Source organism: Carassius auratus, chromosome 22 (assembly GCF_003368295.1).
Source record: "Carassius auratus strain Wakin chromosome 22, ASM336829v1, whole genome shotgun sequence".
NCBI lineage: Eukaryota > Metazoa > Chordata > Actinopteri > Cypriniformes > Cyprinidae > Carassius > Carassius auratus.
Genome location: NC_039264.1, coordinates 34,261,618 through 34,277,218, shown reverse-complemented (window position 1 = coordinate 34,277,218; position 15,601 = coordinate 34,261,618). Strand labels below are relative to the sequence as shown.

General features: G+C 34.3%; 1 long non-coding RNA gene across 3 annotated transcripts; it reads left to right on the top strand.

Annotated features, from left to right (window-relative positions):
• The first annotated feature begins 257 nt into the window (after nucleotides 1-257).
• LOC113040466 (uncharacterized) lies at nucleotides 258-12,951 on the top strand. Of its 3 annotated transcripts, XR_003275245.1 has the most exons (5): nucleotides 2,970-3,541; nucleotides 3,719-3,790; nucleotides 4,716-4,874; nucleotides 10,624-10,727; nucleotides 12,911-12,951. It is a non-coding gene; the product is annotated as an uncharacterized LOC113040466 (long non-coding RNA). The 3 variants fall into 3 exon arrangements; XR_003275244.1 differs by lacking the exons at nucleotides 2,970-3,541; nucleotides 3,719-3,790 and adding an exon at nucleotides 258-649; XR_003275243.1 differs by having other exon boundaries at nucleotides 2,970-3,790.
• Nucleotides 12,952-15,601: the final 2,650 nt, after the last annotated feature.

Sequence of the window (15,601 nt, the reverse complement as noted above, 5' to 3'; positions counted from 1 at the left end):
ACTTGTATTTACTTGTTTGACTGCATTGCACAAAGCAGGCTACTGGAATTAAACTTACAATAAAAAAAAAATACACATTAAGGGACATAAGACCCTCAATATAGGAACTCAGTATTTGTTAACTCCGCGAAGTAATAAGTCGTTAATTAATTTAATACCGTTCTGCCATTAAGTGCGTGTGTCACGCAATCTACATTAGGCCTATGCAGCGACACCCAGCAGCAGATGTCAGTCACTACCGAAGGCGCGACACACACCGAAGCAACTGACACATGACGCAGTCTATTGACATGTGTCAGGTGTCATGTCACTTAATGCTCTGTCCCCCTAAAACTGCAGCATTGAGGGGGGCTCTGTCACTGCAGTGATCGCGCACCGTTAAACATCTTCAACTTCGAAACTGTGATTTATGTTCAGCACCGGGAGACAATAACTTAAGGAAAGGCCTGGAAAAGGAAGACGTAAAATTGGCTGCCGTTGCTGTTAATCCTTCTCATAGCCTAGAAATATATAAGCAGTTGACGCCGAATCTTTTTCCAGAAACTGGAATTTGTTTTGGAATCGTGCCACGTGACAAGCAGCAAACGACAAAAACATCGAGAAAGTTTCAAATACTTCTAAATTCTTATCTTAGTGCACAAGACTGCAGGTAAGTTTTAATACCTCCTCGATTACAGTTATTTGTTAAAACAGCAGGAATGTGAAGCGAATTAGAGTATGTCTTGTTTTTATTCTGGAGCGTTAAGAAGCTGCTGGAGATATAGATAACGTTTGAAGTTCATGGATTTAAAACATGACGTTTGTCGATAGGCGTCACTGCAAACGAATAATACTTCTATATGTTTCCCCCCATCGTCTCTACATTTTTTTTCTTTTTTTTTTTTTTTTTTCGTGAATGATTTTATCAATATTAAACAATTTAATTTTTACAAATTTGCATCGTTTATCATTATTGTATACTTGTTTTACCAGGACATTTGTTTTGAAATTTTTAACTTTTTTTTAATTATTTTATTTTCATACAAAATTGTACAAAAAGTCACACTTGTGGTGTTCCCGTTCAAAAAATAAATAAATAAAAATGAAAATAAAATTAAATCCAGCCTGCAGAAATTGCTTAAAAATCTCCCATTATGCTACATTAAATGTTGGATTATATCTTTTTTATCAACTTGTTTGCTTTCATTTAGGACTGTTTTTTGTATTTATTTTTTGGTCATGTTGTTCATATGGCCCATTAATCATAAAGGTCTTGATTTTGAGACGTAGCCTAATGTGTGAACCAAGTCAGTAAGTTTCAGTCCAGGGTAATAACATTATCTAGTAGCTATTTTCAGGGGGGGGGGGGGGGGAAAGAAAATCATTTTGACCCAAACACAGGAGATAATTTATAATAAAAATGATAAATGGTTTTGTTTGGGTCATACGTAGGCTTAATTTTGTTGAAGTATTTTTAATAATCATTTCAAACATAAACCAGGACAAAGAGGCAACGAAACAAACAAAATTAAACAAAGTAATAGGAGATTATACAAAATCTACTAAAACATAAAATTATTTTACGATACAACATTAATGCAGAAACACAACAAAAAACTCAGTCAAATGAGCCACAGACCACTTCACAAAGTCACTTTCAAATAATAAATACTGATCGTACAATAAATATTGCGTGATATTAATAATACCTAGATGTTATCATTAATAATATTTTACGAGAACTAAATTCATCCTAGTTTAACAAACTAAATGTGATTAAATATGGGAAGAGCATTGCGAGATAAGGTGTGGCAATTAATAATTTCAGTGTAAAACTTCACTTTTACTTTGGAAATTGTGGTTTAATTCCGTTGACGACCTTCCACTGTTGGCGTTTTTGCATCCGTTCGCTGCTTGTTAATCAGACGACGCTTCTATGTTCGTTCTTGGTGCCAACTGTGAAAAAATAAACCGCTGAATGTTTAACTGTAAGCACTGCGTTCAACTGGGTGACGCGCGTGCACGCGAAGGGGAGTGCGATTTGTCCGGGGAGTCGGATTTCGGTACAACACCGGTCTCATTTGCGCCCAGCTATTTTTAGATGTAACCGTACAGTTACACAACAGTTTGTTTTGCTGCTTGATATTGACAACTGATGTGTCCTATCATGTTATTTGAATATGTTATCTTAATTAAGAACACACTGGTTTGTGCTGCAAACAATTTTACCATTTACCATGCACATTGTTATTCTCCTCATTGAGGAAAAAGGTGGATATAGTGTAATAGTTGGCTTTCTTTGTGTGGCTGCTTGTCAAGCATGAAGTTTTAATTAAATTCTGAATAAAACATCGTAGGCTATACAGCATGCAGAGACTGAAGTTATGTTTGTTGTATATATATATGCTCCCTTCAAATGTACAAAAAAAAAATCTAAACCTGTCCTGACAGATTTATAAACTTGTTTCCTCATGGGGACCTAAAAAATGTCCCCACAAGGTCAAAATGTATCTGGTATTAGGCCTACTATGCTTGTGGGGACATTTGGTCCTCATAACATGATAAATACCAGGTACACACACACACACACACACACACACACCATGAACACAAAATAAAACAAGTCAAAATAATAGAAAAATAATAATTTAATAATTTTTAATGTAATAAAATGTTACTATAAGTTATTTATTTATGTTTATTTTATTTATTATACAATTATTATGTTTATTATAGTGTAACAATATAAAAACTTCATAATCATGGGAAGGAGGAGGCGGGAACTGGCGGACAATCAAATCAAGACTTTAATAATAAAATAAACACAAAACAGCTCGACAGCCCCTCACGGAAGACTGCCACGCACAAACAAAAGGAAAATACAAAATAAAGTCCAGGCCTGGTCTTCTCTCGTCCTTCACTGTCGTTGCTCCTGTTTGGTATCCTTCCATCTCCTCTGTGGGACTCGAGACTGGTGAGTGTCGCAGGTGTTGCTCATTTCCCAATCACTCCACCGGCCTCGCTCCGTTCCCACGGCTCTCTGCCCCGCCCCACTCACATATATGTTATATTTTTATTAATGTAAATTCTGTGTGACTTTGACGCATTTAAATGGCCGTGTGTTGAACATTGGAGTCTCATTCAAACACTGGAATGGAGTAGTTGCCATGGAAACGGGTGACAAGTAGGGAATCCCTGACTCTCGCTGCTGTTTTCACTGCTTTCGGTAAGTTTTGTCCCTAAAATCAAAGATATTACATACAACTGTCCCCGACACTTCTCTTGCTTGTTTCTGACCCACTTCTTTTGAATTTACTTCATATAAATGGTTTAATGTCTTTGAATCCGTTTTATTGTCAGTTTAATTGATAATAAACTGAATCACGTGTTTTGATCTCTCATGGTAAACAAATATTAACAATTAACTATTTAACTATTGATTCCAGGACCAAAAAAAAAAAAAACTTGGCAACAGGGGAAGCTCCAAGATTTCACAATTTCTCATGGGAGAAGAACAGGGAAAGCTTCTTAAATTTTTAAGAAGTCTTTGAGACTTCCATAAGTAAGCAGTATGTGAAATATTAAATAAGTAAACCTAGAAAAAAAAATGCTGTTATTTTAAGATATAGTTTGCTGTATTGTCTTCTTTTTCTTTTCCTCTCTGCTTTAGCTTGATTCCTTTTAATAAAACTGGCATCGTATACTAAATATGGTTGTCTCTGTGACAAACTGCTTACAGAATGTTCCTAGATTCTTCAGTGCTAATGTCCTGTCAGACAACATCTACAAAGAACAGTTAACAATATGGCTAGTAAGTTAACCTCCCGTTGCCCCCCCTCCCCCACACCACATAAACTTTTATGTGTACACTATGATTCAGAGGTTTAGGGTGTATTTAAATTATAAATAAATTACATTTTATTACACACCCGATTCCACAAAAAGTTGGGACACTGTACAGATTGTGAGAAAAACAGGAATGGAATAATTTACAAATCTCAGAAACTTATATTTTATTCACAATAGAATATAGATAATATATCAAATGTTGAAAGTGAGACATTTTGAAATAGATTTTAGATTTTATCTGTATCTATCTGTATTTTTAGGCTCTACTGTTATCTTTATGCACCATGGGTCTGAGAGTAACGCAATTTCAATTCTCTGTATGTATGTACTGTACATGTGGAAGAATTGACAATAAAGCAGACTTGACTTGAACCTTCCTATTCCTAAACTTGAGCAACTTGTCTACTCCGTCCCCAGATTTTTGCAGACTGTTATAAAAAGAATAGAGAATGCCACAGTGTGGTAATAATGGCCTTGTCCCAACTTTTTTGAGATGTGTTGATGCCATGAAATTTAAAATCAATGTATTTTCCCCTTAAAATTATACAATTTTCTGTTTAAACATTTGATATGTCATCTATGATGTATTCTGAATAAAATATTGAAATTTGAAACTTCCACATCATTGCATTCTGTTTTCATTCACAGTTTGTACAGTGTCCCAACTTTTTTGGAATCGGGTTTGTATTTTCACAGATAAAACCGCTATTCAAAGAATTCAGCTTAGATCACTGCGATCAATTAGATTTGAACATAATTCACACATAACACATCTCATAACCATGCACTACAGTTATATGTGATGAAATAATTAATCTTTTGTGTGAAATAATACGAACAGCAGCTATGCTAATCTTTCTCCTTTTGGTTTCCTCTTTCTATCTCAGGATGTCCATCCCAAGGTTACTAGAGATTACGACAGTCACAGTTTGGATCCAGCCTTCAGAAGATGCCAACACTCACGATGACTTCAGATGATGACAACTATAGATGAACATACAAAGCTGCCAAATATTATCCTGATATTGTAATCATTGCACTAAAAGGTAAGTTCACAGATTTTCAACCAGCTTTGTATTGTTACAGTGTTGGTAATATATGTAAATGAACAATGATTACCTGTTCTCTGAATAACATGTACCGAAATATCACCACTTATTTGGAGGCAAAACTCTGCCAGATGATGCAAAAGGTTGACTGCATGTCTTATTTGTGTGTCCTGTGCACTATAACTTTTGAACAGGAACTAGTACTCCTTTGACTTGTTTGAGAAAATATAGATGGAGGGTTTAGCTGTGTTTCCCCCCTCTGTATTCTCTCTGTTCTTTTACACTCAAACATCTCATGATGATATTTTTGTAATTATTATATATACTACTAGTCAACTACTATTAAATTATTAATCAGTTTGGACATCTTTTTAACATGTTTACTAAAGAGCACTTTGGGACTGAGTATGTATTTATTATGCAAATATAAATGACTGTAAATTTACATAAAATGCTGTTACATGTCTTTCATTATTAATGAGATTTGAAAAAGTAAAATATAGATTTTATTAAGTGACCCACTATGAAAAAACAGTTGTTGTTGACTGTGTTATCAACAGTGTTTGGACTAACAGCGTTTAAAAGAAACATTAATTGTTTTCTAAAACATCATGGACAGAATATTGCTGAGAGCGTTGTATGAGCCCGCAGCACCACCTGCAGGACCGTTAAAAGCAGAAAGAACAGTGACAATCACATTTACCCAAATTACAGGAGTGAATCTGATTTGATCTTAAATTGCTATGATTGACCCCGCCCTACTTAGTTACTCTTGCTATGTCCAACAAGCCATGCAGCTCTCACACTCAGTACCGTTGCAAGGGCTGTGCGAAATGTGCGACCACACAGGGCCTTGCACCCCTAGAGGGCCTCGCTACTGGCCTGCATTTTATGTTGTTTGTCAAATTTTATGTTTTAATTTATTACTGTTTTTCCACCCTTGTTGTCCTTTGAATGACTAAAATAGTCATAGTTGATACACAAAAGTGCGCATGCGCAGGTTGCGGTTGAACCATTTATAATACATTATAACTATTAGAAATATAATCCATTGTAAAAGTGGATGCAACGTGTTCATTGTGTTATAAATAATCATACTCTTAAAAGCTATAACCACAAATATGTAAATATATTAAACCTGTTCTTATGAATATTCATGAGATGATCCAACATATTATAAGTTGTATTATAATGCATTCCTTATAATGCTTTAAGAATACCCTTATAATGTATAAAATGGGCTTCATAGAAAGTGTTAATACAAAAATACTTCAACAGAACAGGATGAAATGGTATTATTACTGGGTCTGTGCAGACAGTAAAGAAAGAAAAACAGAAAAGGCAATTATTTAAAAAAATAGCCCAGATAAATCCCATGTGGGGCCCACATGGACATGTTGCCTGGGGTGATGACCACGACCCAAATTTTGAAGAGACCAAGAAATGGTCATCTTTGATAGGAAAGTGCAGTAGACGTGAGAGAAGAGGGAGAACAAAATGACGAGGAAGCGGACGTCGAGCCACAGCCCCCCCAAAAAAAAAACCCTCCACAAGCACTGTTAATAAATGCCAATTTAAAGTGTCATTTATGTAGACTAAGCTCATTTGGGAAGTTTTTATTTTACATTTGTTTCTTATTTATATGGTTTTATCTTATTTAGAGGCTATTTCGATTACCGCATTACACTTTACAGTTAGTGCTATCATACAAATACACTTATAGGTTATATAACCTATAGGATCTAAAATTCTACATATGTCACATTTAATGTCCAAACGTAAATAGTTCAGAAAAATGTATTAGAATTATTGCGCTTCTGTTTCACTGAGCAGTCTGTTTGGCTCCCATGCGCACAACGGCACTCATTCTTGAAGTCTGTGGAGATTAGCGGAGAATCGCTAAAGCAAAAGATCATGCACTTCTGATAGCAAAATGGGAATATTTCCATTGTTTTTTTTTTTTTTTTTTTACATTTACAGATGGAGAATGTACCTGTGAAATGTAAGTTATGCATTAAGCAATTACTGCGTTAAAGCAAAAAGTAATGCTGTAAAGTTACTGTAATGCATTACTTTTGTAATGCGTTACACCCAACACTGTTCAAAAATGAAAGTATAACGCGCACGAAATTATATAATAATAATAATTATTATTATTTTGATAATGAACAGACTGCAATGTAAGTTTAAATCGCTAGAATATAGGTGTGTTCCAGGGTCCGGCATGGTCGAAACTGCGGATATATATATATATATATATTAGGGGTGTAACGATACGCGTATTCGTATTGAACCGTTCGGTACGAGGCTTTCGGTTCGGTACGCGGTACGCATTATGTACCGAACGGTTCGTTGGACTAATTAATTATATTTGGAAAATAAATAAAAAATTGTAAAATATAATGATATGCGTTCAACAAGGTAGCCCAATAACCCAAACGACGTAACAGGCAACGCCCCTGACACCCCCGAAGAAGAAAAAAACACCAACTTATATGTTTATGTTAGACTACTAAGTCAGGCGCTCGCTCACTCAGTACGCGCTGAAGGCTCGTTGCAAAATGGCCAATGCGTTTAACAGACCAGAAATATAAGATCCTCCAGTAACCAACAGGTCTGGTGTTTGGGTGCACTTTACCAATCGATCGGGGCATCCAAACAAGCACGGAAATCAAAATGGACTATTACTGTACTGTGTCAGAATTTCCTGAGCAGTACGATACAATTAACAGGCCTGCACGTTATTAGATAGAAGAACTGTTATAAATAGAACGTATGCACGGGCAGTTTTGAAAACTCCACCTACTATGCTCTTGGAGCGCAAATCGCGTTGTATCTGAAGGGCAACGCTGAGCCCAGGGTCCAGCGCAGCGCAGCGCATACCGCGTCCTGTGTGAAAGACCCTTTAGTCATTTTGCAACGAGCCATCAGCGCGTACTGAGTGAGCGAGCGCCTATAGTGGAAAACGCAGGTTTTAAGAACATGCTTAATGTAATTGAGCCCCGTTACAATATTCCTTCACGAGCCCATTTCAGCCAGACCGTAATTCCTGCTTTGTTCCAAAAAACATAAGCCCTAAAGAGAACCAATTGAGTAAAAACACACTATATAAAGAGTTTTAGAGTTCCATAAAAAGTTTAACCTTTGTATCTGTTCATAACTACTACAACAATATAACATTTTCATTTTTTTTTAATAAGGATCTGTTTTTGCTTTATACAGTATGCTGCTAAGAAAACACCATAGAAGATGGGTAAAGAATAGCTCCATCATTGTTCAATGTAAAAAAAAAAAACATACTTTGTTAGTTTTAATTAAAAAAAATTTTAATCAAGGAAATGTATCTGCCAATTTTTTCTTTTTGCTGTATCTAAAACATACCGAACCGTACCGAACCGAACCGAGACACCAGTGAATCGTATCGAACCGAACCGTGAATTTTGTGAACCGTTACACCCCTAATATATATATATATATACTTTTTTGCAGGGTTAGGAAAATGTTAGATCGTTACTGTGCCTCTAGATGCTGTTCGAGATATAGACTTTATTAATGTGCTTTTGTTCTGGTTTGCCGGTTTCTTTTCATAAACCTCTAATTTCGCAGTTCTAATTTATGATCTTTCACTTTTAATCGCATCTCTTACTGTGTGCGGTAAACATGAAAATTAAAGATTTCATGAATTAAGAATTTGTTCGATTTATTAATTTGTTCCCTTATTTCAGTTAAATCATGGGTTATTTAGGGAACAAAATTAACGAAAGGTAGACAATTGCCACAAATTAATAAGTCTTAGCAGGAACTAATTAACAAGTTGTAGGAATGAATTGACTATCTGTCCTGTGTCCCGCAACCCTGCAAATCACAGTTATCTGATGAAATTACGGAGTTACTACATTTCTATTGCTTTTCATGCTGAATAACTGTTGTGTTGTTTCTATTTAGATGTACTTTTAAAGTTAACATCACATTAAAAGCTTAATTAGTACATTGTGAATTAATGATGATGCATTTATATAAGGTCACCGTCACTCACAGCCGCTCGCACGTGTTCTGCTCTTGAGCCGCACGCAGCCCAACATTACATCAGTTTACCGATCATCGATAGCCTTAATCGATCAATCTCTTATCGACAATTAACCGATAATTGATTAATTGTTTGCATCCCTAGTTCAAACTAAAAGTAACATCTTAGAACATCTAATTAGCAAGCTTTGCCTTTTATTAGAAGGAGATTAAATTAGGGCCTTCAATTTTTTGAGTGTTTTTATTGTCCTCTACATACATACAAAGTTTTAATTTGTTTGCATGGCTCCATTTTGTAGGAACTTGTAATTGTAATATTAATATGTCATAATCAATTAAGGGGCCGGTGTGTAGCCATTTTGGGAATGGTGATGTTTATGTCCACTGGGTGGTGCTGTGGCTATGTTTAATTAGAGCACCTGAGCAACAAGTGTGTGCATTGGTAATTGGGAAGCACACAGTTTCTGACCGAAAGTAGATTCTTACTAGTATGCAGACCATAAGGTATGGCTTTGTTTGTACATGGGAACAAAGAGAGGCTTAAAGAAGTTAAAGAGATCATGTTTAATGGAGCTCCAGAATAAATTTGACATTTGTTATGCATTTACATCCGTCTGCATGGACACTGTTTGTACGCGTTCTAAACTTGCTAACTCCTATTATCAACGGCAACGGCATTGGAAAGCCAGAACAGTGACAGTATGCTTATGCTTATGTTCCTATGTTCTTCCATGCTGATGGCTGTGCTTTAGAATCGTATCTCCTGTCGTAGAACATTTTTAGACATTATGAACCATGAATAGTAAGCAATACCTCAAACATACACTACCATTCAAAAATAAGGGTCTGATATTTCATGTGTTTGAAATAAATCTTTTATGCTCACCACTGCTGCATTTATTTGATTAAAACACAGTAAAATAGTAATATTGTGAAATTACTTTTCATTTACATTTAATAAATGCAGTTTTCTTGGTGAACATAGACTTATTTCAGAAACATAAAAAAAAAAAAACTGACCACAAACTTTAATAACACAAGGGATTCAAATATTAGTCAATTCTAATAAAGTGCAAGAAGCTCTTAAAAATATTAATGTAAATAGCATTTTTTTTCCCTGGTGATTTGTATTGTATATCCAGAATGCAATGCACAGTGACGTAGATTCCCATTCTCTATCTCCACGCTACACACTCTTACACCGTGTCTACACTGGATGTGACAAAGTGACTGTTTAAAATAATTAGAACTTCTTGTCAGTACATCATAAATAGAACAAGGCATCCGTTTACTGTCAGTGATTTGTTGTGTCATGCAGTGCCACATCCAGTGTAGTGAGCATTACTGATTATAAAATGCTCTGTTGTATTTTGTTGTGCTGTCTTATGTAGACACAGTGTTAAAACTCTTATTAAATATTACATATGGTGTATGTATGGTGCCATTCATCACTGATAGTTCTTTTCTATTTCAGAGACTGAAAATCATTGATAAACCACAAGGCAACTGTAACATACTTCAAGAATATTAATACGTATAAATAAAAATGCATCTGTGACTTAATATTGCTTCTTTTTTTTTGTGGGTTGAAAGTTCTCATTAAAAGCATAGCTTTCTTCTCATCTTTGTGCATTTTCAGATGTTGCACAAATATTCGGAATCAAATTTTTTAACTTTAACTTTTTAACATCATAATATTGGTTGTCTTGTCTTGTTTAAGAGTTAAGCTCCAACCCCAGTTAAGCAGACCTGGGCAGCTGATCAAGGATCACCAGAAACTCTGCAAAACATTGGTCCTCCAGCCCAGGACTGGACATCAGTGTTGTAAGTCATCAGTGTAGAAGTCATTCTGCTTCTTTAAATTGTCATGTTCAGAATATATTGCAACACTCAACATTGTCTCTTAAGGTCCACTTACAACCTGCAGTGCACCTGAACACATTAATCGAGGTCTTCAGTTTTAATAACTTTTAGTGTTGTCACTGTACCAAAATTTCAGTATTCATTACCAGTGAAAATCCATTGTACTCGGTACCAATTTCAGTACCAAAGCAAAACACAAAAACAAATTATTATTTTTTAAATTATTATTATTATTAGCCACACTTATGCTAACAATTAACTACTCTAATAGCAGTGTTCATTTCAATCTGACATTCAAATTACAATTATATATATCCTGATAAATATACACAGAATGACTGTCACTCACTGCTCTTTATTGAACTGCTTTTAATTAATTTCATTGTAATGAACACAATAAAGGGATTTTACATTTTATTATTTGTTTTTCTTACTTGAATGCTTTCGTTCGGATGTCAAATAAAAAAGTTAATTATTAAGAAAAGAACTGGAGGAAAAGATGCAATGTTGCTCTGTGATTTTGCTTTGGAACCTTTAGAAAACTTTAACCTGATTTTTCTCAAAATTGACTTTGCCAACTCTATCAACTTCAAACGGGTGTAGTTTTTTTTTTTTTTTTTTGTCAGATTTCAACAAATTATACATAATTTAGAAGGACTTTTAATGAGAATAATGATAATATATATATATATATATATATATAAAAACCTCATTTTTGGTCATTGTGACTTATTATGCCAGCACAGGTCACATATGCTACTTAATTTCCAATTGAGAGTGGTCAGATTTAAAGTCTGAGATTAGTCCATCAGTACCTGAATTTATACTTTTGTTTATGTGTGTGTTTGTGTGTGTGTGTGTGTGTGTGTGTGTGTGTGTTCGAAACAAGAGGCCACACCTAAGAGGAAATAAACGCCTCCTAAGTGTACAGAAATACCTGGCTGAGGAGATCATAGAGGAGACATAAACCAGATAAAACTGTCAGTGGTAAGTATTTACATATCCATATCCGAATGTAATTGCTACAACCTCTTATCTAATATGACTCTAAGTGAATAGAGACTATCTACCATAAAAAGTAGACAATGTAATTATTCAAGCCTATTTGTGACCCTGGACCACAAAACCAGTTATAAGGGTATTTTTTTTTTTTTAGATTTTTATATCAATAATAAATACGTTTTCCATTGATGTATGGTTTGTTAGGAGGACAATATTTGTCTGAGATACAACTATTTAAAAAAAAATCTGGAATCTGAGGGAGCAAAAAAATCTAAATACCGGTATTGCGAAAAATATTTAAAGTCAAAAGCAAAGCATTAATTAATTAATTATTAATCAAAAAATAAGTTTTGCTACATTTATGGTAGAAAATTTACAAAATATATTCATGGAACCTGATCTTAACTTAAAATCCTAATGTTTTTTTGGCATGAAAGAAAAATCTATAATTTTGACCCATACAATGTATTGTTGGCTATTGCTACAAATATACCTGTTACTTATGACTGCTTCTGTGCTGCAGGGACACATGTATTCACTCAATCATAACAACAAACACTGAATGACACCTAAACCATTGAGATATTCAAAACAGCGGGCAATAATTAATGACAAGAAAAAAGAAGAAATAACAAGAAGAAAATATAAAGACTGTCTGCGTTTCTCTCTCTGCAAACAATTAATTACTTCAAAAACAGCAAAAATATACATGCATCTATTAAAGCAGCGCATGAGTATGGAATTAAACTGAATTGGAACCAGTATTCCAAGAATTCCAAGAGGAATCCAGCATTCAGACAGACCATGGAACAACTAACATTTATTTACTAATGGAACATTATTCTAAAGTGTAATTGTTTTAAAATATGTTCAAGAGTGCTTCACTTTGGTCTGTTACTGTAGGAAACATTGGCTTTACATTTCCATACTCCTGGACATGATGCTGAACAAAACAAACTGTGGTTGTTTTACTCATGAACATAAAATGACTAATGGACAAAAGTGATGATGTTTTGTCAATGACTAAGTTTTTGCGACTTTTTTTGAGATTGCCATATAAATATATGTATGAATAATCTCACATACTGGTAATGTGGTTTAAGTGGTACATTGTCCTAATGAATTCTCCTTCTCTTTTGCAGGTCTAAGCCAGCTACAATGAAGCCACAATTGCAGTTCAGAGTTCCTGTATTTCTATAATGCATTAATGAATAACAATAATAATAGAAAAAAAAGTAATGTCAAGGTTTTGTGTTAATACCAGCTATGTTGAGTATTCTGTGTATAATTTATATTTTAGGTGCATATTCTTAATTCTTTGCAAAACAACCTGAACTGTTAGCTATTGAAAGGTTGGTATGTAGTTTAAATAAAAATGATATGCTTGACGTAACCTGTGTATAGTTGTATTAATAATTTAAATTAATTTATTAATTAATGGCCTAATTACCAGCTTTTAGGTAAACATTCAAATCAGAACCAATACAAAACTGCGATGGAAACCATTAAATATGTGCAAATAAAGACCAATGCAAACTTGTAATGGAATCATCAGAACCATTACAAAATTGATGGAAACATTTATGTGCAAATGACTAATGCAAACTTGTAATGGAAACCAATACAAACCAATAAATCCTAATGGAATATGCCCAAAACACACTATGTAATGGAAACCATTTGATAATGGTTTTAATGGTTAATTGCTCATGGTTTTTAATGGTTTTGTAATAGAAACCATTAGAATTTCTGTAATCCAGCAGGATAAAAATAAAGAATTCGATCACAAAAATAATAATAAAAAAAAAAAAAATGAAAGCCAGTTAATTAATCTAACATAATTTATTTCTTTATAATAGATTAATGAAATATATTGTGGACATGAACGCAAACACAAAGAAATTACAGTTGAAAATACTCAAAGTAAGTTTAAAACGTTTTTAATGCAGTGCTGTCATGTTTGTTCCCACAATATTTGTCTTCATATGGAAGCATTTCTGTTAATCTGTTGAAATATAGCGATAACAATACATTGCAAAATCATATTATATTTGTTCTATTAAGGCTGTTGATGTGTTTTTTTTTTTTTTTTTTTTTTTTTTGAATAGCCTGTTTGTTGTTAAATCAGCATTCTTATTTTATTCATCAGCAACTATTGTGTACGTCATCTAAGTAAGATATCATCATCTCCAGTCATACTGAGAAGCTGATTGTCAACACCGACACCAGTTCTGATGTTTACATTTCCAGTTTATCTGCAGTATGTCATGGAAGCAAGAAAAGGACTCTCTGTCTGAGATGAGTCTCTCAGAGAAACCGAGGTAAGACTGAGTCTTTTTTCAGAGAATCATTTTAAACACTATTTAAGTTTAATTTTATTCATTATTTTATTTATTGTTTTGTAACGAACAACCTTTTTAACAGTGATGATTTTCTTAAATTAATATTATGACTAATATGATTAAAATATTAGATTCTGATTGGTCAATCGCCACATTCCTAAGTCTGATATATTCTTATAAAGCTATTTCTATTATCAATAGCAACAGAGTATAACAGATGATCTGGTTATTCCAAGTCAACACTTTGTTCATGTCTCGCGTATTGTATTTCAAGCTGACGCGCTTTTGTGTGTCTCGTATTACATCTAGGACTCGCTTTCTCATTTCACATTCGGTCTCTTTGTGGCATCTGGCCTCTCAGTTGTATTGAAAATGAAACAAAGCTGGATGTCCATCAGTGTGCGCATTAAGTGCATAGAAAACTTAAATAATGTGGACTTTTATTACTTAGAACATAAAAATATGGCTGGCAATCAGGGCTTGACAATCATGACTGTAGATGTTTTGGGAATATAACTAAATCATTTTAACAACACACTTGACAGAATGAAGTAACAACAGTAATTACAAAAAATGACAGTTGGAAAACAATCTCAGCCTCAGATGTCACACCCACAGACTGTTGGCTGAACAACTGATGGATGTGTTTTATGGTGAAATGGATATTATGCAGGGTGAGGAAACTTGACTGTTTACTGGTTTAAATTCTATTGTAGCTGACCTGATCAGTTTTTAGGGTGAAATCTCAGCGAAGACATAATTTGAATTAAACTAAACTCTTCAACTGAGACAGAGGAACCTTCTGTGGTAAAGCTTCTCTCTCTCTCTCTCTCTCTCTCTCTCTCTCTCTCTGTTCTTTGTGTCATTAGTGTAAAAACAGGCAAAAAAACAAAAAAAGATGTGTCCAGCTCTGTGTCTGTGAAGAGTGACTGGTCAAGAGATCAACCACCACAATTCAGTGAGGAAACACCATCATCTACAAAAAGGTATTTTTTACATTAGAGAATTGTATTCCTTGTGGTAAAAGTGATAAAACTTGACTGAATAAATTCAATTCAATTTACTTTGTCACTGTACATAGTACAACAAAATTATGTCTGGTGAGTCTCGGGCACAAAAAAAAAAACAAATAAAAACAAAAAAACAAAATGACAATAAATAACAAACAGCAACAGTTGCAAATTATGTCATTATTATAGCTGGAGGGTGTAAGTGCAAGGTGTGTAATTGATGTCACTTTGTGTGTGTTTTCACGGTCCTGTACCTCTAAGGTTACCAACTTCAGAAAAGGAAAACGAGGCACAATCGTGGTTTTTCATAGAAAAATAAAGGACAGAATAAGGGACACACACAGGCCTATTTTATATATAGCCTACCGGTGTATGTGTGTGTGTGTGTGTGTGTGTGTGTGTATATATATATTGTCACGAGACAACGAAGCACACGACGAGCGAGTGAGTGAAAAATATCCCCGAAGGGTGGATTTTATTG